This window comes from Mixophyes fleayi, chromosome 3 (assembly GCF_038048845.1).
Source record: "Mixophyes fleayi isolate aMixFle1 chromosome 3, aMixFle1.hap1, whole genome shotgun sequence".
NCBI classification, from domain to species: domain Eukaryota; kingdom Metazoa; phylum Chordata; class Amphibia; order Anura; family Limnodynastidae; genus Mixophyes; species Mixophyes fleayi.
This window is the reverse complement of record NC_134404.1, coordinates 250,508,782-250,534,213: the sequence shown is the minus strand read 5'-3', so window position 1 is coordinate 250,534,213 and position 25,432 is coordinate 250,508,782. Positions and strand designations below refer to the sequence as shown.

The window sequence follows — 25,432 nt, the reverse complement described above, 5'->3', positions numbered from 1 at the left end:
GCCCAAGTTCTCAAAAAATAGCAAAAAGAGAAACTTAAAATCATCTGAGGAGAAACGTAAAGTTGGCAATATGCCATTTACGACACGTAGTGGCAAGGAACGGCTTAGGCCCTGGCCCGTGTTTATGACTAGTGGTCCAGCTTCACCCAAGGATCTAAGCCCTCCTCCTCCCCCCCCCCTACAAAAAATTTAAGAGAGTTATGCTGTCAGCAACAACAACAAAACAGCAAAGAACTCTGCCTTCTAAACAGATGACATCACAAATCCCCAAGGCGAGTCCAAGGGTGTTGTTGGTTGTGAACCCTGACCTTCCCATCACTGTACGGGAAGAGGTGACTCCATCCAGCATTTGCAGCACGCCTTCTGCATATGCTGGAAGGATCACCCACAGTCCAGTTACAGATTTGGCTAATGAAGGTGTGAATGTTGTACACCGGGAGGAGGATATTGATGTAGCTGGCGCTGAGGAGGATGTTGATGATTATGATGCAGACAGATACCAAATTGCCTTTCTCAATTTCTATTTATATTCTAGATTATATATAACGGTTGAATAGTTTTCTATTTTACTCCTAGTGGAGAGGGGATCTGATGCAGACAGATACCAAACTGCCTTTGTCCATTTCTTTGTATATTTAAATTTCTAGTTCTACAGTCTATGCAGGCTGCTTTTTTTTATATTCAACTACAAGTAACGTGGTCCATTTAATTTCACTTTCTAGCTCCACAGTCTGTGCAGCCTGCTTTTTTTATCTTCAAAGTATTTACAAGCCTTGCAATCTAAATTAACTAGAGGTAGTGACGTGGTAGAACTCCAAAAGGCAGTTTGGAAGCCCCTGTACAAACTGGCTCTATTTTACCTGAGTTGTCCCCCCTCCAGTGTGTACTCGGAAAGAGTTTTTAGTGCAGCGGGGAACCTGGTCAGTGAGCGGCGAAGGAGGTTGCTTCCTCACAACGTTGAAAAAATGATGTTTATAAAAATGAACAATCAATTCCTCAATGAAGTACAGCACTGCCCTCCAGATAGTACAGAGGGACCTTTGGTTGTGGAGTCCAGCGGGGACGAATTGATAATGTGTGAGGAGGAGGAAGTACACACTGTAGGGGGAGAGGAATCAGAGGTTGAGGATGAGGACGACATCTTTCCTCAGTAGAGCCTGTTTAGTTTGTACAGGGAGAGATGAATTGTTATTTTGGTGTGGGGGCCCAAACAAACCAATCATTTCAGCCACAGTTGTTTGGTAGGCCCTGTCGCTGAAATGATTGGTTTGTTAAAGTGTGCATGTCCTATTTCAACAACATAAGGGTGGGTGGGAGGGCCCAAGGACAATTCCATCTTGCAACTATTTTTTTGGCATTATGTGACCATTCAACAGTCGTTTGCCATGTTCAAAAAGTAATAGAAAATGTCAACAAATTCAAAAAATTTAATCAAAAGTTAAATGCCCTGTCATTATTTAAAACGAGGGTTTGACGTGCTAGAATTAGTGTAGTGTTAATATGTTATAAACACTACACTTGGAACTTGGAGGAGGTATTGTGGCCCCGGTATCAAATTTAGTACCGGGGCCACCCCACTATGCAGTCCAGATACTTGTTTGGTGGAATTCTGACCAGTTGAGGGTGTAACTATTTATTATATTGTGGCCCCGGTATCAAATTTAGTACCGGGGCCACCCCACTACACAGTCCAGATTTTTTTGGGGGGAAATTCAGATCCGTGGAGGGTTTTTTATTAATTATATTGTGGTGACCCACTCCTCTACGCAGTCCAGGTACATTATTCGGTGCGATTCAGACCAGTTGATGGTTTTCTTATTATATTGTGGTGACCACTCCTCTATGCAGTCCAGATACATTTATTGGTGTGAATCATACAAGTTCAGGGTTTTTAAATTATATTGTGGTGACCCACTCCTCTATGCAGTCCAGGTACATTTTTTGGTGCGATTAAGACCAGTTGATGGTTTTCTTATTATATTGTGGTGACCACTCCTCTACGCAGTCCAGATACATTTATTGGTGCGATTCATACAAGTTCAGGGTTTTTAAATTATATTGTGGTGACCCACTCCTCTACGCAGTCCAGGTACATTTTTTGGTGCGATTCATACCAGTTGATGGTTTTCTTATTATATTGTGGTGACCACTCCTCTATGCAGTCCAGATACATTTATTGGTGTGAATCATACAAGTTCAGGGTTTTTAAATTATATTGTGGTGACCCACTCCTCTACGCAGTCCAGGTACATTTTTTGGTGCGATTAAGACCAGTTGATGGTTTTCTTATTATATTGTGGTGACCCACTCCTCTACGCAGTCCAGATATATTTATAGGTGCGAATCATACAAGTTCAGGGTTTTTAAATTATATTGTGGTGACCCACTCCTCTACGCAGTCCAGGTACATTATTTGGTGCGATTAAGACCAGTTGATGGTTTTCTTATTATATTGTGGGGACCACTCCACTACGCAGTCCAGAAAGATACCTCGTTGCAACGTTTTGGACTAATAACTATATTGTGAGGTGTTCAGAATACACTGTAAATTAGTGGAAATGCTTGTTATTGAATGTTATTGAGGTTAATAATAGCGTAGGAGTGAAAATAAGCCCAAAAACTTGATTTTTGAACTTTTTATGCTTTTTTCAAAAAAAATCCGAATCCAAAACCTTAAATCCGAACCAAAACCTTTCGGCAGGTGTTTTGCGAAACAAATCCGAACCCAAAACATCACGAAAATCCGAATCCAAAACACAAAACACGAGACACCAAAAGTCACCGGTGCACATCCCTAATAAATATACCAGTTCTGTGAGCATATATACATTTAATACATTCTGTCTCCTCTCGCTTCTCTCCGCTCCCCTCAGTGACTCTCAACCTGTCATCCGTGCCCACCCTCTTGGGCCATAGTTACCTGCCTATACTCACTTTTCCCCTCCCTCCCTCTCTTTCATGCTGTGCCTGAGCCCCCAGAGTTATAGTGCTTACTGTTACTTGTACTGTGCTGTTTCACCTTGTACTGTGCCATTGTTTGTCCTTGTACGGCGCTACGGCTTTGTGGCGCCCTATAAATAAAAATTAATAATAATAATTTAATGGTTTGCATATGTGTGTGTGTTTACTCTGGGGAGATATAAAAATAAATGGTATGTTCTGTTGCTAATTCAATCTATTTTTATTCTAAAAGTGATGTCAGTCTTCTAAATAAATATAGCGCAATTATCATTTATGTGTATATCCTTAAATGTGTTGTGTATTTTTATGCATTAAACATTTTCTAAAGAATACAAGTGGTCATAAGCACAGTGTTCAGTGGCTCATTTAAATAAATATAAACTAACTGAATATTTGCCAAAATCCACTTTCTACAGATATCAATTGTTATTTTTTCTTCCTGGACCTTTAAAATAATTCCCGGGTGTGTCTGACTAGTTCCCAAAATTTACTCTTCCATAACTTTGTGCAGGATTTGTATTATTTCCTGTTAAGAGGAGAATTTGAAACAATAATGTTTCATAGGCCCCATTTAAAAATGTTCACCTTATATGGAAGGTTGCCTGCAATGTATCAAGCAGAAGTAGTATTTGCTGTTGCTGTCACATTCCTTGAGGCTGGAAGCGCTCAAATAGCGATGATCTCATGCTAAACATGGAGAAATTCCAGTATTCCTTAGCAGCACAGATCTATCCCACTCAGTATAGAAGTGACAACCGATGTGAAGTCAGACTTGTCACACTGGTTCTCCACGCTGAACATCGTTTTCATGCAGTTTCTAAATTAATGCCTTAAGTCTTTTGTATTTGTAATGGCTTTCTGGGAACAAAATGTAATTTTGTTATTTTGAGCGCCACTGGAGGAAATCTCGTTCCTATCCAGATTTCCTCCACTATAAATTCATCCTTTCATCTTACATCAATGTCCTTTCAATTGCCAAACAAACATTCTTCAAATCTCTAATATCCACCCAGTCTTCTGACCCACGTCGCCTCTTTGGCACCTTCAACTCACTTCTCTGTCCACCTGCACCTCCTCCCCCTTCCTTCTTCACTGCCCATGATTTTCCCACCTATATCAAAGACAAAATTTACACCATTTGACAAGATATTTCCTCATGCCAAATTTCACTCACTCCACTGACTCTACCCACCTTTACCCACACTCAACAATCCACCCTTAATTCATTCTCTCCAGTAACTGAAGATGAAGTCTCTGCACTCTTGTTATCATCTCACCTTACAACCGGTTCACTCGACCCTACTCCCTCCCAACTACTCCGCTCCCTCTCCTCCACTGTATGCTCACCTCTAACTCACCACTTCAACCTGTCTCTTTCCACTGGCACATTTCCATCTCCTTTAAACATGCGCTCATCTCACATATTCTAAAGAAACCATCTCTCAATCCAGCCTCTCTCTCCAACTACCGCCCTATTTCTCTCCTCCCCTTTGTCTCCAAACTACCTGAGCGATTAGTGTACAAACGCCTGTCTCACTTTCTCTCCTCTCATTCCATTCTCGACTCTCTGCAATCAGGCTTCCGCCCCCAACATTCCACTGAAATTGCACTCACAAAAGTGACCAATGATCTACTTACTGCAAGGATGGGGGGCCAGGTGAAAGGGGGAGAAAAAACATCATGTAGGGCGCAGTGTGATAATAAGTGGGCACAGCACAGTGGCAATGTAATGTGTGTGATGGCACAGAGGGCTTGTGGCAATGTTGTATGTGTGTGTAATGGCACAGGGGGCTTGTGGCAATGTTTTATGTGTGTGTGATGGCACAGGGGGCTTGTGGCAATGTAGTGTGTGTGTGTGTGTGTGATAGCACAGGGGGCTTGTGGCAATGTAGTGTGTGTGTTTGACAGCAATGTAGTGTATGTATGTGATGGCACCTGGTGCTTGTGGCAATGTAGTGTGTGTGTGATGGCACAGGGGCTTGTGGCAATGTAGTGCATGTGTGTGAGGCAGGTAGTGGCTAATAAGTGGGTGCTATTTTGTTTGTGGGGACCATTAATTTAAGATGGGATGGTTTGGGGGCTGTTAATTGAATGTGGGGGTCAGTTTGGGAACAATGCGGTCTATTTATTAAATGTGAAAATGAATTATTTAATGTCAGTGACGGTTGCGGGAAATAGATCTATTTATTAAATGGGAATATTATTATTTTGATGTTGGGGCTGGAGGAAGTCCAAAATTTTAATCGTGGGTGCTATTGACTTAACGCTAGGGCTGGTTAGAATTATTAAATGTACCCATTTTTTTTCCAAATAGGGCCCCCAACATTCCCAGATCCAGGCAAGCCGCAACTACGGAAATCAGCAACCACAGGTGGTGAAAGTGACGAGAACAGGTAGGAGTCTGTCTGAATCTAGAGGGACATTTCCGATTTTTTGGTGACTGTTTTGCCCAATCTAAGGAGGCCAAGACTGGGTACTCTTTTTATATACATACTGCATTCTGTTTATACTACACTATGGTGCTGGCTATCCTTACCACACCCCCCTATTGGTTTGTTTATGCCTCTCTAGTGGCTGGTCACACCCCTTCTGGTGGACCTCCACCATTTTATTCTCCCTGTGGACCCCTTATGCCCCAGTCTGACACCGCATTTGGATACTGTGTAAGGACTGTAGATGCCAACAGTTTCAAATAATTTCCAGGGGCATTTTGCTGAATTGCAAGCTTACAGATTCCACATGGTGCTGGCTAAGCGAACCTTTGTGCATCTTAATCCCCACATGGATATATGTCCTAAAGATTGTTCGGAAGTATGTTTTTGCATTTTTAATATTCCTCTTCAATATAAATTTACTTTTAAAGGATATAGATTAAAAATAGGTAGTAAGAATTGCACTTAACATCACATGATCGCATTGCACTGGCCACCCAGATGCTCAGAGGCGTTCCATGCAACCAAGCAGCCAGGGGATGAGGAGTCTCGCTGTGTATCGTGTCTTTGCCCACTGATCATTATAAACGTAAGCTCTCGCAAGCAGGACCCTTTTCCCCATTATACCTTGTCAGCTTTCATCCACTTTGTCTGTGCATGTCCCCTTGTTTGGAACACCAAAATTCCTGTCACTCTAAATAAACAAAAATGTTGGTGCAGATGATGACTCCAGCACTCAGTCCAGTGACTATATGTATAGTGTCTCACAGTTGTTGTTTTTTTTAAATGGAATTGTGACAGGTCTACATTTTTCCTCACAAGGAACACTGTGAGCAGACTATTGATATATAAAAATGCATGCATTCATTTTTATCGTTACATGCCCATCATACCTCCCACATTCTCTTTACATGCCCCTCAGACCTCTCCATATTCCATTAGACTTCAGCACATGTCCCTTACATGGCTTTGAACTTACCCACATGCCACCCACACCTCCACACCTACCTTACATGCCATCACACATCCCCTCATGGCATCAAATCTCACCAATTGTCTGTTACATGCCCATCAGACCTAGCCACATGCAGTTTCCATGCCCCAATGCCTGCCGATATGTCCATTAAATGCACATCAGTCCTTCCATATGCTCTCAGACCTCCCCACATGCCAGCCCCTCAATCTTCACATGCCCACTTAAACTTACCAAGTCATCCACACTGTCAATGAGCTTGATTGCAGCCTGGCTGGCAGTGCAGTCAGAGAGCCCATATGGGTCCGGGCCCCTTACTGTGGTACCTATGTGCACTGCTGATGGCAGCCCTGTCTGTGCATAAGTGAAATGTTTTGTCTGTATGCAGAAACATTACACCTTGTGTATGTAGATGTAGGACATGCTTATGTATTTCTGATGTATGTAAGCCCACAGCATGGTTTGGGTGATTTCATGACATAGTACAGGTAACTGCACATCTGGTCTGAGCCTAGGTAGAGGGAAGGTGTTACCTTGACCACCAGCTTGAGTGCTGGGCCAAGCACAGTGGTAGGTCTTCCTGTGTTTCTGAAATTAACCCAATGCTAAATCGTACTTATGTAGACATGCAGTTATTAAAGATTCAGAAAGTACTGTAGATGTGGTTAAAAAACACCTTCAGACACCCAGTGTGCCCTCTGATTCTGAGCTATACCCTCATGCCAACCATTAGAATGTAATATCGCTGTGTTGAAAGCTTTCCTGTTTCGAACAGGAGAGATCTGTCCTCATGACTAACCATGGGACATATAAGCTACACATGAGCAGAAAGTTTGTATCCATTGGCCCAGTTGAATCTAGTCCTGATTGGGTGGGTTAGTGTAGATTACCTCTTCTCCCAGAGTGGCCACCCTGCTCACATCACCCCTAACAATTGGTCCAGTATTTTAAGTTTTTATTTGAATTTATGGCTAGGGTAGAAATTATTGTTGGCTCTGTATAAGAAGCACATGTTGTTTTGTCTGTGTGTAGCATCTACCTTAAAGTGTTGCTGTGTGTGAAAGCTCTGTGAAGTGCTATGTTTGAGCAGTAAACCTCACTATTTACGGTTCACTATTTAAACATCACTATGTAAAGATCCTGCTCTAACTCTTGCAATATACCTATACCTGCTGTTTTCCTGTGACCTACAGATAAGAGTTTACACTATCATGGATACTTTGCCCGCTACCCGACAGTCGTGATCCAAAGTAAGAGGTCAGGAGGATCCAGCCACACTTACTTATAAAGAAATTCTACAGCAGCTACACACAACACCCATAAGCAAGCTTTTCCAGATCCCTGAGAAGGAACCTGGTGTTGGTAGCGACTGCGCTCCTACAACTAGTGACACCACAGTGGTGCATAATTGACAGTAGGAGTTGTCAGTAACAATAGGTTATTCATTGTAAGGGAAACCCCAAGCAAATCGGTAAGACCAACCACCCCCCGACAGGGTGCAAAGTAAGCCATCCTGTCACAGTGGTCCTATAGAAATGAATGGGTTTTGAATAGAGAGTATCACACAGAGACGTTCTGTTCTGACAGATGTTAAAAAGCTAAGAGTAGTGTTTAGGGTCAACCAAAAAACAGCTTTGGCAAACAAATTCTTCATAAAAGTCATATTGTTAAATCATATTATTATTATTATTATATTCCTTTCACATGTGCAATTAAACATCTGCCCCATTGTAGCTTACAGTCTAAATCTCCTAACATAGACACACACAGAGAGACTAAGGTCAATTTTGATAGCAGCCAATTAACCTATCAGTATGTTTTTGGAGTGTGGAAGAAACCCACGCAAACACAGGGAGAACATACAAATTCCACACAGATAAGACCATGTTTGGGAATCGAACTCATGATCCCAGTGCTGTAAGGCAGAAGTGCTAACCACTAGGCCACTGTGCTGCCCATATATGTATGAATGTATTCAATCTTTTACAGATCTCTAGCTAGTGGCATAGACCCTTACCGTAAACCATTATTTTGGTAGATTTATGAACTTCTATGCAAACCAGAACAGAATACGTCTGTGCTGGATGTAGACAATATTTTTTATAAAAAAAAGAATATGACCTAAGAGGGGCAACATAAAGTGTGTTGCATGTGAATTTGTTCCACTGGTAAGATCTGGAATGCACATCTACACTTGAAGTTGTTGTTGCCCGTTGGGGAATTCTGATGTATACAAGTGATCCATTCAATTTAGTTTCAGTTAGGAGATGAATGCAATCAGAGTTGAAATTGAGAGAAAAAGAATTTAGATTCCTATCATCAAAGCTGTTTTCGTATTGTTTCTGTATTGAACTATATTGGAGCTGCTTATAAACCTGTGACTTCAATTATGTTGAACTATTTATGAGATAACAATATTTTGGTAGAATATGATTCAGTCAAATGTTTTCAATATTTTCTGACATAATAGGCAGAAAATATTGAAATAAATGTGTGTATTTAATTGGTTTATGAAACTCTTACTTCAAACATTTCAAAATATTTTCCAAGGACGCTTTGCTGTTGGGCAAATGTTTCCATGCAGATAATGTGTTTTGCATTGTTAAATGACAATTCTATCTTGAAAGTGAAAATTGTAAAAAGCAGCCCCCACCACACTTGCTCTCCCTTACACTACCTGTGGGTTTCCTCTTATGGGATTCCATCCAATCCTCTACCCATCAGGGTCCTTTAAGATATCAGACGCTCACAAAGGGAGACCTTGCCATATGTCGCAATAGCAGAAGAAAGATTCCAGCAATATATGTACTGTTGCCATACTTGTTAAATAGCCTTTCCCATGCTCTGTATGGGGAAGGCTATTATCAAAGAAAGCCAGTAAATGTTGTTACCAGTGGGGGGTTAACACTGGTGATGACAGTAATTTCATTGTTATTAATCCCTTGATAGATAGAGAGAAGCACAATTAACAGTGAAATACCTCTCTTATGCACTTTCTTCTCTTTAATAGAGCCCTCAGTCTGCAACCTTGACCGCGGAACACCTTGTTGACTAGGGGTATATTTACTAAACTGTGGTTTTGAAAAAGTGGATATGTTGCCTATAGCAGCCAATCATATTTGAACTGTCATTTTGTAGAAAGTACTAAATAAATGTTAACTAGAATCTGATTGGTTGCTATAGGCAATTTTTCAAGCCAACAGTTTAGTAAATATACCCCTAGTATCTTTATACTTCTGTGCAAGAATAGTTCACATGCGTTTTTGCTGTACTTTTCATCTGTTATTTTTTTTTCATATACCGATAATCCTACCACGGGCGTCACATCTTACTGTCACGGGCACTAGGAGTCTTTGCCCAGGGTATCACCAGATGATGGACTTACCAGAGTAATATAGTTGGTACTATGGTTCTCTGGTAGCAGGGTGACAACGGAACAGGAGAAACAGCAGATGGTGAGAGAATGCTCGAGGAAAGTCTATGACTAGCAGCAACTGGTAATGAGTAGATGAATGTACACGAGGAACCAGATGGACAAGGAAACGTGAGGAAAGTCAGTGGTCTGCGTATAGCAAGTTGTACCACTGCTATAGTGAGGAGGAATGTCCAGGAGTAGCGAGGAGGTAGTGAGAGTCAGCGGTCTGCGTATAGCAAGTTGTACCGCTGTCTATAGTGAAGGAATGGAATCCAGGTGAAAGTAGGTAACGGGGAAGTCAGTGGTCTACGTATAGCAAGTTGTACCACTGCTTATGTGAGAGGATACTTGAAACTGGTGTCACAGGGAACAGGAGTCAGTGGTCTGCGTCAGCAAGTTGTACCACTGCTATATATATGTGAGGAGGGGCACGAGGAGATGAATGTAAAGCAGAGTATACACAGGGCACACAGAACTTGATCCCACGATGATATCCACAATACAACGATAACTGACAAGCACTGCTTGAAGTATACAAAGTCACAATAGCTATCCAGGCAATAGGAAACAAAGTCAATGATAACAAGTGGATAGCAGGCTCCGGAGGAGAACACAACTCAGTCCAGATGGATATGCAATACAAAAGCAAAGTCAATGGAAAGTATGCATACCATATCAGGAGAGCAGGCTGTCAGAGAGACGTGCAGGGATACCTGAACGGCTGAAGGCCGGCAGGAGGAGAGACCACTGGAGGGTGGAAGCGGTAATCAGGTTGGTGCAGCGCACGGCAGGTAATCCAGAATCAACGAAGCAATACTCAGGAAGCAGTAGTAAGTGGAACTGGAAACATGAAGAACACGGGAGAGTTGAGGCTGTCTGGTATCCAGTAGTAGTGGTGGAGGCAGCGGAGAGAAGGCACGCTGAACACGGGAGAGTAGAGGCTGTCTGGAACCCTGTAGTAGTAACGGAGGCAGCGGAGAGCTGACACGATAAACACAGGAGCGTTGAGACGATCAAGAACTCTGTAGTAGTAACGGAGGCAGCGGATAGGAATCAGCTGAGTGCAGGCACGATGAACACAGGAGAGTAGAACCGAACAGGAGACTGGTAGTAATAGCAGATAGGAATCAGCTGAGTGCAGGCACGATGAACACAGGAGAGTTGAAGTGGTCTGGAAACCACAATAGCAGTAAACAGGAATCAGCAGGAGCTGAATATAGGAGGAACACAGGAACACCTTCAGAGGCTCATGGGGAATGAGACTCCAAGATCAGGCCACCAGGTAATGATCACAGGTGGTTTAAATAGGGAGGGTTGCCTGATCATCCAATCAATTAAAAGCAACAGGTACTGAAGGTTTGAAAAGGACTGCACATGCGCAGACCCTCAGGATGGCGGACGGCCACGGTTCCTGAACACACGGGAAATGGCACTCACAGTCCGGTGAGTGACAGTACCCCCCCTTTTAAAGGTGGGCACAGAACACCTGGAACCGGGTTTGTCTGGAAACTTGGAATAAAACTTCTTAAGAAGAGCTGGAGCATTGAGATCTTCTGCTTTGATCCATGACCGCTCCTCAGGACCAAAGCCCTTCCAATGAACGAGGAAACGAAGAACTCCTCGCGAAATTTTTGCATCCAATATGTGAGTAATCTCAAAGTCCTCCTCCTGATGAACTTGAACTGGCCGAGGTGCTGAAGGAGGGACCGAGAAACGGTTGATGATAAGAGGTTTGAGCAAAGACACATGGAAGGCATTGGAAATACGAAGGTTCTTAGGTAGTAGAAGTTTGAAACAAACTGGATTTATCACTTGAATGATCCTATACGGACCAATAAAACGAGGAGCGAACTTCATAGATGGAACCTTCAAACGAATATTTTTGGTTGATAACCAAACACGATCTCCGATTTTCAGTGGTGGAATAGCCCGTCTCTTTTTATCTGCAGAAGACTTATATCTGGCAGATGTTTTCTTTAAACAGGTTTTGACCTGAGACCAAATATTTTTGAAGGTCTGACAAACAGTCTCTACAGCAGGAACTTGGGTGGGAGGGAGGGCAGGAAATTCCGGAAAAGACGGATGTGACCGTAAACCACAAAGAATGGAGTTTTAGAAGATGACTCATGATACATGTTGTTATGAGCGAATTCAGCCCATGGAAGCAACTCTACCCAGTTGTCTTGGTTGGCTGAAGAGAACATCCTAATACAAGTCTCAGGATCTTGATTGACCCTTTCGGTTTTTCCGTTAGATTGACGATGGTAGGAGGATGAGAGTGATAATCGGATACCCAAGGACTTACAGGGGGCCCGCTAGAATCTGGAAAAGAATTGTACTCCTCTATCTGAAACAATCTCGGAAGGACATCCATGAATACGGAAGATTTCTTTGAAATAATCAGCCAGAGTAGATGAAGAAGGTAAACCGGTCAAAGGAACGAAATGTGCCATCTTCGAAAATCTGTCCACCACTACCCAAATAGTATTACAGTTTTTACTAGGAGGAAGATCAGTAACAAAGTCCATACTAATATGGGTCCACGGCTTGGAAGGAATGGGTAGTGGTTGAAGCAAACCCGCTGGAGTTCTGCGGGGAGTCTTAAACTAGGAACACAAATCACACGCAGCCACAAAGTCTTTGACATCTTTCCTCATAGAAGGCCACCAGTAACTTTGAGAAAGAATTTCAAAGGTCTTGCGTTCACCAGAGTGTCCAGAAAAACGAGAAGAGTGAAACCACGAAAGGATTTTCTTCCTAAGAGCAGGAGGCACGAGGGTTCTCCCAAATGGTAGCAATTTAGTGGAAGAAGCAGCCAGCGAAACACATTTGGGGTCTAATATAGAGTGGTTGGGACCATCTTCAACGTCTGAGGACGTCACAAAAGCTCGAGATAGGGCGTCTGCTTTTTTATTTTTTGCAGCTGGTTTGAAGGTTATGATTAGTTCAAAACGGGAAAAGAAAAGAGTCCATCTTGCTTGACGAGGATTCAAACATTGAGCAGACTGTAAATATGACAAATTTTTATGATCAGTAAAAATTGTCACAGGATGACGAGCTCCCTCCAACAAATATCTCCATTCCTCTAATGCTACTTTTATAGCCAGCAACTCCTTGTCCCCGATGGTATAATTCTTCTCCGCAGGCAGAAGACCCCGAGAGTAAAAGGCACAAGGATGGAATTTTTGTTGCTCCGATCTTTGAGAGAGAATGCCTCCTAAACCAACATTAGAGGCATCTACCTCTAGGAAGAAGGGAAGCGTCACATCAGGCTGTCGAAGAACAGGAGCAGAGGAGAAGGACTCTTTGAGAAACTGGAAGGCTTGAAGAGCCTCAGAGGACCATTGTTTAGTATTGGCCCCTTTACGAGTTAGGGCCACAATAGGAGATGCAATCAAGGAAAAATCTTGAATGAAGCGTCTATAGTAATTGGCAAAACCTAAAAAACGCTGAATTGCACGAAGAGTAGTTGGCTGAGGCCAATGTAACACAGCATTCACCTTTTCTGGATCCATCTGAAGACCAACTCCGGAGACAATATATCCCAGAAATGGAATCTGAGGCAACTCGAATGAACATTTTTCTAACTTGCAGAATAATGAATTTTTCCGGAGTCTGGAAAGGACCTCTGCCACATGTTGATGATGAGAAGGCAGGTCCTGCGAAAAGATCAATATGTCGTCCAGATAGACGACGACACAAACATATAACAAGTCCCGGAAGATCTCATTAATGAAACCCTGGAAAACAGCGGGGGCATTACATAACCCGAAGGGCATTACTAAATATTCATAATGCCCGTCTCTGGTGTTGAAAGCTGTCTTCCATTCGTCACCGGACCTGATTTGAATTAAATTGTAGGCACCACGAAGATCCAACTTGGTAAAGATCCGGGCTCCCTTGATACGATCAAATAACTCAGTAATTAATGGAATGGGATACCGATTTTTGATAGTTATGGCGTTAAGTCCACGGAAATCTATGCAGGGGCGTAATGACCCATCCTTCTTTTTTACGAAGAAAAACCCTGCTCCAGCGGGAGAGGTAGAAGGTCGAATAAATCCTCGCTGGAGATTCTCTTGGATGTATTCAGATGTAGCTTGAGTTTCAGGTAACGAAAGTGGATACACACGTCCCCTGGGAGGAGTCTTGCCAGGTTGAAGATCAATCGGACAGTCCCACGAACGATGAGGAGGAAGACGTTCAGACTGAGTTTTATCAAATACATCGGCAAAAGAAGCATACTGAGGAGGAAGTCCCGGTGAACAAAGTGAAATGGAGGATTGCTGTATTTTGAGAGGAACGACTTGAGAGAGGCAACGATGATGACATTCAGGCCCCCAAGACGTAACTTGAGGAGTGTGCCAGTCAATCTGAGGAGAGTGACGTTGAAGCCATGGAAGACCTAATACAATAGGACTGGTAGTAACAGGAAGAATTAAAAATGAAATTTCTTCCTGGTGTAATACACCAATTTGAAGGGTTACTGGAGACGTACTCTGGGTGATGAGACCATTAATAATGCGTGAGCCATCGATAGCAGTCACAGTTATAGGTATTTTCAAAGTAATCACTGGTAGGGACCATTGATTCACGAGGGATTTAGAATTAAAATTTCCTGCAGCTCCAGAGTCAATAAGTGCTTGGGACTTAAAGGATTTGGTAGCAAAGGAAACTGTAACATCAAAAGCACAAACTTTTAATTTCGTAGAACATGGAGAGGACTCCAGGGACCCTAACTTCACCTCTCCAGAACTGGTTAGGGCCTGGCATTTCCCGATTTTTTAGGGCATGAATTGAGCATATGAGTAGAATCAGCACAGTAGATACAAAGTCTATTTTTTTACTCTTCGGTCCACCGAAGAGGTGCTTTAAATGAAGTTGTTTTTTCAGACTCTCTTTCACGAAATCTCATGTCTACACGGTGGCAAAGAGAAATCAAATCTTCTAGAGAAGTAGGTAATTCTTGAGTAGTCAGTGCATCTTTAATTTTATCAGAAAGCCCCTGCCAGAAGGCGGCAATTAACGCTTCAGTGTTCCACTGAAGTTCAGAGGCTAATATCCGAAATTGAATGACGTACTGGCCTACAGTACGAGAACCCTGACGTAGACGGAGGATGCTGGATGCAGCGGAAATAACACGACCAGGTTCATCAAATACACTTCGAAACGTGGAAATAAATTTGGCACTATCTTGTAATAATGGATCATTTCTTTCCCACAGAGGGGAAGCCCATGCGAGAGCTTGTCCGGAAAACAAGGAAATGAGATAGGCCACTCTGGAACGATGAGTAGAGAAATTGTGAGGTTGAAGCTCAAAATGAACTGAGCATTGATTTAGAAAACCCCTGCATGTTTTGGGGTCTCCATCATATTTTGACGGAGTAGGCAGGTGAAGCGTGGAAGCAGTAGACACCCAGGATGGCACTGGGGAAACGGAGGAAGGCACAGGAGCATCAACAGCAGCTATGATATTTTGCACAGACGTTCCTTGGGAGGCTAACGCCTGGTAAAATTGCAGCAAATGTTGTTGGCGAACATCCTGTTGTTCAATACGGGTAACCAGATGCTGCAGCATCTCTTTAGCTGTAGGTTCCGCACCTGGGTCTGTCATGGCCTGATCTTACTGTCACGGGCACTAGGAGTCTTTGCCCAGGGTATCACCAGATGATGGACTTACCAGAGTAATATAGTTGGTACTATGGTTCTCTGGTAGCAGGGTGACAACGGAACAGGAGAAACAGCAGATGGTGAGAGAATGCTCGAGGAAAGTCTATGACTAGCAGCAACTGGTAATGAGTAGATGAATGTACACGAGGAACCAGATGGACAAGGAAACGTGAGGAAAGTCAGTGGTCTGCGTATAGCAAGTTGTACCACTGCTATAGTGAGGAGGAATGTCCAGGAGTAGCGAGGAGGTAGTGAGAGTTAGCGGTCTGCGTATAGCAAGTTGTACCGCTGTCTATAGTGAAGGAATGGAATCCAGGTGAAAGTAGGTAAGTCAGTGGTCTGCGTATAGCAAGTTGTACCATTGCTTATGTGAGAGGATACTTGAAACTGGTGTCACAGGGAACAGGAGTCAGTGGTCTGCATCAGCAAGTTGTACCACTGCTATATATATGTGAGGAGGGGCACGAGGAGATGAATGTAAAGCAGAGTATACACGGGGCACACAGAACTTGATCCCACAATGATATCCACAATACAACGATAACTGACAAGCACTGCTTGAAGTATACAAAGTCACAATAGCTATCCAGGCAATAGGAAACAAAGTCAATGGTAACAATAGCTTCAGTGGATAGGAGGCTCCGGAGGAGAACACAACTCAGTCCAGATGGATATGCAGTACAAAGCAAAGTCAATGGAAAGTATGCATACCGCGGTTCAGGAGAGCAGGCTGTCAGAGAGACGTGCAGGGATACCTGAACGGCTGAAGGCCGGCAGGAGGATAGATCACTGGAGGGTGGAAGCGGTAATCAGGTTGGTGCAGCGCACGGCAGGTAATCCAGAATCAACGAAGCAATACTCAGGAAGCAGTAGTAAGTGGAACTGGAAACATGAAGAACACGGGAGAGTTGAGGATGTCTGGTATCCAGTAGTAGTGGTGGAGGCAGCGGAGAGAAGGCACGCTGAACACGGGAGAGTAGAGGCGGTCTGGAACCCTGTAGTAGTAACGGAGGCAGCGGAGAGCTGACACGATAAACACAGGAGCGTTGAGACGATCAGGAACTCTGTAGTAGTAACGGAGGCAGCGGATAGGAATCAGCTGAGTGCAGGCACGATGAACACAGGAGAGTTGAAGTGGTCTGGAAACCACAATAGCAGTAAACAGGAATCAGCAGGAGCTGAATACACGAGGAACACAGGAACACCTTCAGAGGCTCATGGGGAATGAGACTCCAAGATCAGGCCACCAGGTAATGATCACAGGTGGTTTAAATAGGGAGGGTTGCCTGATCATCCAATCAATTAAAAGCAACAGGTACTGAAGGTTTGAAAAGGACTGCACATGCGCAGACCCTCAGGATGGCGGACGGCCACGGTTCCTGAACACACGGGAAATGGCACTCACAGTTCGTTGAGTGACACTTACACTCAAGAAATTCCAATAATAGTTTATGCAATAAATATATTTAATCTCAATGATGATATCTGATCAATTCAATAAAAACAATAGCATAATTATGCTTTTTATAATCAGTCCTGTCAGTGTTGTAATCAGGGTCCTTAGCAGGTTAGTAAATCCATTTTCGGTTGCGTGAATACTCACTTTTGTCCTGACTGTAATAAAACCTCTGTAGTGTTGAGACAATAGGTCTGTAATGTAGTAATTCTCCCTTGACAGAGAATGTTCTTACCAGCCTTCTCGCAAACTCAGGCTCGGGAGACCACTAACTTTACGCGGTACTTACTTCCTGGTTACCTGGAACGCATATGCGTTCCAACTTCCGAATTTCTGGTTCTGCGGCAAGTTGTTTGCGAGATCGCTTCTTTCTGTAACACCAGTTCTTCAGAGTATGGTATCGTAGTTTATGCGATATGTATAAACTCCCATTCACACTAACGCATTTTACCTCTACATGCTTCCTCAGGAATTGGGAATCTTCTGCAGCGTGGTCTCTTAAATATACTGTTATTTACTGTTGTTACCATTTTACGTGTTGGTAGACAGCAAAAATTAAGTGCAGACATGCAAGGACTGATTTTACAGAACAAAGGGTAGATTTACCATACCTTCCAAAAAGAAAAAGTGGAAGTTGATGCCATTGGATTCTAACTATAATTTATCTAGTACATTTTATAAAATGATAGCTAGAATCTGATTGGCTGCTAGGGCAACACTTCCACTTTTCCTTTTTAGAAGGGTTGATAAATCTACCCCTAAATATCCATAACAAAAGAAACCAATTGCCAGTTCCAGCAGGACAGCAGAAAGTTTGCATTAAAAGGAATATAAATTGGGAAGAGGGATAAAGAAGGGCAATGGGGAAGTGGGTAAAGAGTACAGGGAACATTTTTCTAGCACTTAGGAGGAGACTCAATTACCGGCGATGTGACAGGCGTACACTGTGCCGCGCACATTGCTGGCAATTATGGCAGAAATCACTAAATTTCCCTCGCACCTCTGTGGGTTGCTAGGAAATATATGCCGAGATTTCTGTCAAATTTCTGTCGCGAGGTGTCTCGCGGATGTTCCGGAGGCACCTCATGGCTAATTGAATCTCCCCCTTAGATATACTGATAACCAAAATGATAATATAATTTTTTTGTATTTGTCACAAACATGCTCCCAGCTCCTGTGACTTTGGGTGTTTACTGTAGGTTACACACGATTCCTGCATTCAGTCTCTTTCTGCAATTTATTTATAAACAACAAGGTGTAATAGTTCTGGCCAGAACAGCAGAGCATAAGTTCAAAGAGTATTCACAGTGAACAAAATAATTACATATACATCACAGATATACACTCTCAAAGATATACTTCAAGGGTTGCAAACAATATAGCAATAGTCCACCCGCAGTAAACGTGGGCTGGTGCAAAAGGCTGGCTTAATTAGGGATTGCAGATTAGTCCACCCATAATAAATCCTGTGATTGTATTGAAATATTCCCAGTCCATATGCATGATGTAGTCTTCCACACTTATAAGTGAATATCGATGATAGACCACATCAGCGGGTAATGCAGAGATAAAACAGTAGAAGTGGAAAAGAGTCTGTGGACTTACAATTGCGGAAGGACCATCACCTTCCAATACTTGTCTTGAGCACAAAGTTCACTTCGGTGTCCGTGTAGTCAGTAGAAGTAATGATTTCTCCGTTCCTTTAGAGCGCGCCTGCGCATAACGATGCTGGTAACACAGCTGATACTTGTCTCCTTACTTGTTGAGATAAAGGCTGACAGTTCGCTACAGCGCTGCAGTGGTGAGAAATCAGAGTTTCATGAACAGATAAACGAATGTAACAGCTACGATATATGAACACACTTGTCCAAACAGTGGAGTGGATCATAGATGGAGTGTATGACAGATTTTTCAACGCGTTTCCCCCGCGCTCAGGTGGGCTTCATCAGGGTATGGCAAATTGTGTTCAGATGTTCCTTAAATGGTGAATGAGCGCCCATATTGTCCAATCAGCAAAAAAGTTTCATTGTGATTGACACTATTATCCTGTATTAAGGGCTTGTTGCGTTGAGAACAAGTCCACACTGAGTTTGTCTTAGATTTCCGCTTCTTTGAATAAATCAAACCACAGACTTGACTTTGGAGTGGCACACAGCTTTCCCAAACTATGAACTATGAAGAATTTGTTTTTGAAGTTCGTATTTCTATATAACTGTATAGGCAACCTTCAATTGCTGCCTTTGTCTGCAAGGATGTCAAACTGTGAACGGCCCCACAAAGTCTATTCAGGTGTCCAAAAAACTAACTTGTGTCAGAATATAGCTCAACGCAGGGGCCTTTGAAGCAGCTACAGGTGACACTGCCATCTTCTAACACTGAGATGTAAAGAGCCACCAAATAAACATACAGCAGTCCTTCTGACTTGCATTTTACGCCATAGAAGCTCAATTTATCAATAGATTCAGTTGATATATCAAATAAACACTGCAGTTATGATTTAGGCTTAATTCCCCACAATTATGTGATGGTTTAACCCTTATAAATAACTGTAAGTTCTCTGTTCACGACAGTATTTATTTAATTACAATGTTTCTTGCATTATTCGGAATAATAAATTAATGTAAGTAATAGTAAAACATTCAAACACTTTTTTTGATGAATGTCATATCACATTTTCTACAAAACAATCATCCCGCAGTATTGTCTACAAATTTCTTTGAACTATAAATAAAATATATGGTTCTAATGAAAGGTGCTGCATTAACACCTAGGACTAAAGATTTTTTTTGTTTTAAGGGTAGGATACATTGGACATTTTTTTACTTGGAGTACAGTCTTCTATAAAGTACCAATATAACTTTAGATTAGAAAAGATATCCTTCATCGGTTTATGTCAGGCCTGGTCAAACCTGTGGCTCTCCAGGTGTTGTGAAGCTACAAGCCCCAGCATGCTTTGCAAGTAGATAGCCAGCCACCTCTTGAAGATTGACCACAGTAGCAGCAATATCCTTGCCTGTGAAGCCCTTTTTGTGCAAAGCAAAGATGACTGCACATGTTTCCTTGCAGGTAACCATTGTAAACAGAGGAAGAACAATGATTTGAAGCACCACCCTCCTTTTAAAGCTTCCAGTCTGTTATTCTAACTCAGTCAGCATGACAGAGTGATCTTCAGTCTTGTCCTCGTCAACACTCTCACCTGTGTTAAAGAGAGAATCACTGACCTGATGTCAGCTGGTCTTTTTGTGGCAGGGCTGAAATGCAGTGGAAATGTTGTTTTGGGGATAAAGTTCATTGTCATAGCAAAGAAGGATTTTGAAATTAATTGCAATTAATCTGATTACTCTTCATGACATTCTGGAGTATATGCATATTGCCATCATAAAAACTGAGGCAGCAGACTTTGTGAAAAATAATATTTGTGTCATTCTCATAATTTGTGGCCATGACTGTATACAGGCCAGATTATAAATCTCTCTGCTTAATTGTCTCAATCATAATTAGGGATCTGGTGATTAAAACACCTGTGATTAACAATCTATTTTTTCTGCAGATACTAAACACCCAGCTTTAAAACCTTTTGTTGATTCCATTTGTGTAAGAAGTATTGTGTCCATTAAGGCATTTATCTATGTGACATTTAACATCTATGCAAAAATGTTTGTTTGTTGTCTTCGAAAACATGTGTGATAAATATGTCCAGCTTTTCCTTTTGCATCTAATGTCATGCTGCCTTGACAAATAAAGATTGCAACTTGTATATTGTTGACTGAAAAATGGAAAATGGCTTTGTTTTTGGTGAAAAGAGAATAGGCAGAGCCCGTGAAATACATTTGAAGGTTCACAGCTGCTGTTGAGAATAAGTACAGTTCTTTCCCTGAAACCTGTTATTCATTTTTTTTTTTGTGTCTGGTAGCACATAAGTGTTCCTTGCTGGTACTATTATTATCTAAACGTCTGAGGTGCTTTTTGAAAAGTGAGTGATTAACCTTACGCCTTCACATTAAATGCTTGCTGAGCAGAGGATGCAGAATTAATGTAGTGATCAGAATCCATGCATCAAAAGGTTGACAAAAAAATTCTGTACATTTCGTTTTCAGAGGTTTTAAAAAATAAATGAATGCAACCTGGTATGTGACTGACCTTTTTCACACATGGAGGTCAGATGGAAATAAATTCTCTATTTCCCAGTGAAACCTATTTCCTATTGTGTTTGTATACAGCCAGACCTGACATGGAAATAGAGGGGCTCATTTTGAGCAGGACACAAGGCTCAATTATTATTATTATTATTATTTTTAGTACCCCAAATTCTGCTGGGTAGATGTGTTGGGAACAAAGATAGTGTTTTAGAATAGGAGCATTTTTTTAAGGGATAGGGCACATTTGTCACATTGATCCCAAAATAGAGGAACTCAGTGCAGCGGGTTTTGCTGTTATAGTGTGCCTAGCTCAGCCTGTCATAGACTTATCCTGGTAGTGTCTTGTACAAGGGGACGTCCCCTGAAATTGCGGCTACCATACTAGGCTATGAGCATAGGTGCTGGGAGAATTTTTTTTTCGGGTTGCCTTTTATTTTACAACTAAAACACCATTCATCATTATCATCATCATTATCATCATCATTATCATCATCATTATTATATTTTATTTATAAAGTGCCACAAAGGATCCACAGCACCGTACATAAAATTCTCAGTAGTAATTCATAATATATTGCTGATAATAAATCAGTATGCTGCCACATATGCTTAAAGCAAATCATGCACTTTAAATGTTTTTTTCATGCGGATACATTTATGGATTTATTTTGAACTGCAAGTGTTGTATGTGCAAATCAAAATAAACAAGTAAAGGCACTTTCTTTATGGCACACATTTTATGATGTAAATACGTAAAATGCGTAAATGAGCCCTATAAGGTTTAAGTTCAATGGGGTAACCCCTTCTGAATTGGCTGGAGACGAATGTGGACAGGTCATCCTCACTAATGGAATTCTTAAAGCCCTATCTGACAATACAAGACTATTTTTTATTGCCTTTGTCTAATTAAGATAAGAAATAATTATTATTGATAGTAATGATAATAATAATAATAATAATAGTAATAATAATTACACAGTTTTCCTAAGTACCCCCCCCCCTCCCATACAAGCCATTCAGTTTGTGGGGGGGTACTTTAGCAGGACCATGGTTATCACAAGACTGACCTGTCAACAAACCATTATATCAAGTATTGACTATATAGTAACATTTAGTCAATTCCATACTACAAATCTCTTTCAGATTTATATAACATTCAGTCCCCGACAGGGGCAGGCTGCCCCCGACCCCCCAGGCCACTGGGCCACATACATTTTTTTTCCATCAAAATAGGCTACTGAGTCGAGTCTTGCCCCCAGGCTAAAATCTGCCAGCCCTCCCCTGGTCCCCGAGAAGAACACTTGTTGAGAAGCATTACCTTTGTTCAAATACCATGACTTATACATAATTATACATAGCCTATGCATGATTTCAGATCAACAATACATTTGTTTGGGTTTATTTTAGAAGGGAGAAATAAATTGCTTTAAATGACCATTGTTTGTGCACACTGCTTCATGTCAACGTAGAGTATGCATACATTACATTAAGAATAAGAGATACACCGTAAGGGGCTCATATAGGTATGGATGCATTTGCGTCTGAATGTAGGCTGGAAAAGACGCACGAAAAAAAAAAGTGTAAGTTCATGCATATATTCATATTAGCATCCGACGTACATCAAGCATACAGGCATATAAGTGTGTAAACTCACGCCCCACAATAATAATGCTACTGTCATAGTACCCTATTTGTACACAATATTATAATGTAATAAAGTGTCATATAAACAAGAGCAAGGGGTAAATGTATCATAGTGTGGGTTGTACAAGTCGCCGGAAATCGGCGAGATGAAACTTCCCTTTGCAAGGCAGCGCCGCTTTAAATTTAAGCTGTCATCTCGTCGATTTCAGGCGACTTGTACAACCTGCACTATGATACATTTACCCCCAAATGTTGTCTTGACAGTTATTAATATTTGGGAAAGTTTTTATATTTACTAAAAAAGTAACTAAATGCGTTTTGACGTGACGTCATTGTCCTCAGTAGGCAACACATCGGGTCGTCACATCACTTCATCTGTGTCATGGTAAGTTGTTTTTTTTTTTCAGGTCGGGGTAGTAATCTTCGGAATTGTCATGTCGTTGTAGTCGCTGCCGGGGTAGTCAGTATGGTACTACAGCCCTTCCTGACAGGTGTACGTATGTTTGTGCCCAGTTTGACTTTAGTCTCAGTTACGTGAATGTGCCTCTATTGTACTTAGTCGACACATGCTCACTCCTGCCAACCCATGTTTAGTCTCACCAGGTGTAAGGAGCTGTAAGGGTAAGATACGCAAAAATATGGATATGGAATTACACAATTTTTTTCCCTTCAAACATATTTGAATAGATTTTTCAAGAATAATGATTTGGGTGGGGACAGAGGTACAAAGTAGAAAAAAAGGGTGGGAAAGGGAATACAGTCTCAGTTGAATAATAAGTACATTTGATTTGAAGAGACATGGACTGTACATTTAGGTAAGTGTTACAATATATAAATAATCCAAGTAAACATTGAAAATTTGAACTAAAATTTTAATTTGGAGGCCATGTGGTTAGGAGGAGGAAGACCGGGGAAATGTTTGTAAGAATAACAAGAAGGGGAACAACTGGAATAAAAATGAGGAAAAGGCATAGGGTATAGATGTTGACTCATTTTAACATGGTCAGTGATGGGCTGTCATAGGGCCTGAGTCATTAAGGAGAGCAACGCAAAAAAAAAGGAGTAAATTTGCTCCTGGACAAACCAATGCAAAGGTGCAAATTAGTTTATTATTTTGCACATAAGTTAAATACTGGATGCTTTTTCATGTAGCACACAAATACTTGATACCTTTATTTTTACACTGAAATTTAATGTTGATTTTAAACATGCCCTATCCCAACTATAAATTTGTCCCCACATTTTAAATTTACCTCCCTCTCCAATACAACATGGTTTTGTCCAGGTGCAAAGTTACTAATTTTTTACTATTGGAGAATTGAATGAGGCAATCATGCTGGTGATATGCTCACATTTGTGTATTTGCCAGATTTTGTTAATAAGTGCTTGAAGGAATTATACACACAGCCAGGTGTAATTATGTTGTCTCGATCTTTGACATCTTTGAAAAAGTCAGTACAGAGCTGACGAAACACATCAGTTTATTACCTATCCCATATTGGGCTTATTAGTGTGGAATCTTCTCATACACAAGAACTTTCATCTAAAATACCACTCTTTACATCTTGCAGAGAGCTTTGTCACTTATGTGAACAACAGTGGACAGAGATCTGGACAACGTAATTGCACCTGGCTGTGTGTATGTTGGAGGGGTGGAACTTTCCCCAGCAGCCCTTACACCTGACTTTGGATACTATTAGCTCCTGGATGTTGGCGTGTTACATTCATCTTGGATTAATTTGGAGTGTGCATTTTATCTCACTGTGATAACATCTAAGAGGGAGACTTTCTCCTAATTGCCTGCACGCTACTTGTAGTGAGATTGCTTTAGGGCATTTCCATAACACTGACTGCATGCATATTTTATTTGCTTTGTTTTTTGTGTTGTTTCTTGATCAAGCAAAACGCTATCTGGATACCTTTACATTTATCTATTAAGTGAATTGGCCACTCACTTTGGTTTATCACAAACAACAAGATACCATATCACAGACTCTTTTTTTATTTATTATTAGTTCTCATTGAGGACTGGTGATTAAGTGTGCATATTATTATTATTTTCTATCTTGAGACGTGTCTGCCACCTTTGAGTACCTTATTGGGATTATTGACATATGGTCTTGCTTGTCATTATTATTCACTGTATTCTGTTATTATTATACTTTTTGCTAATTATTGTCCATTATTTTAATTAGATTACTCATTTATAAGGCAAAAAAAGTATTGTTTATTTTAAGACATCATCCGCCATATTTATTCAGGTTCGACGTCAACTTATTCCCTTGCGCACCTTATTATGTGCTTTGGTTGTTCTAGATTTTACATGAAATTGACACTCTTAATGAAGGTTGCGACAGGGTTTTTTTTAATATATTTTTTGTTTTATATATATTTTTATATTTTGTATACATTATAGTTATTTTCATGTCACCTTGTGTTTTAGCGCACAAGAGTAATTGTGTGCATCTACTAGGAACTCCAGTCCCTGTGTAACAGCAACATCAAGATTTGCTTGTTTTGCATGTGCAGTCCCAGTTACCGCATGCTTGGAAAATGCTGATTCATGATGCCAAGGCAATTGTGGGTCCAATACACTGCTTCTATTGCCTTTTATTGAGTTTATTGTGGTGCATTGTCACATTTGTTGTTCAGTATGGGAACTAGTGTGGTACTATGTCAGATGTACTCAATAGGGAGAGTAATGTAGCTCTATGTAACATCTACCCTTATTGCTCAACTACA

The 25,432-nt window shown here is 41.3% G+C and overlaps 1 protein-coding gene across 2 annotated transcripts in view; it reads left to right on the top strand.

The window, feature by feature from the left end:
- Positions 1 to 25,432, top strand: part of TIAM2 (TIAM Rac1 associated GEF 2) — a 324,497-nt gene that overhangs the window by 38,879 nt on the left and 260,186 nt on the right. Inside the window, exon 2 of one of the 2 annotated variants that reach the window (XM_075203391.1) lies at positions 5,276 to 5,354. The exons of the other annotated variant lie outside the window; for it this stretch is intronic. The gene's annotated coding sequence lies outside the window, so the exon portion shown is untranslated. The remainder of the gene's footprint in view (positions 1 to 5,275; positions 5,355 to 25,432) is intronic. 2 annotated transcript variants of the gene reach the window in all.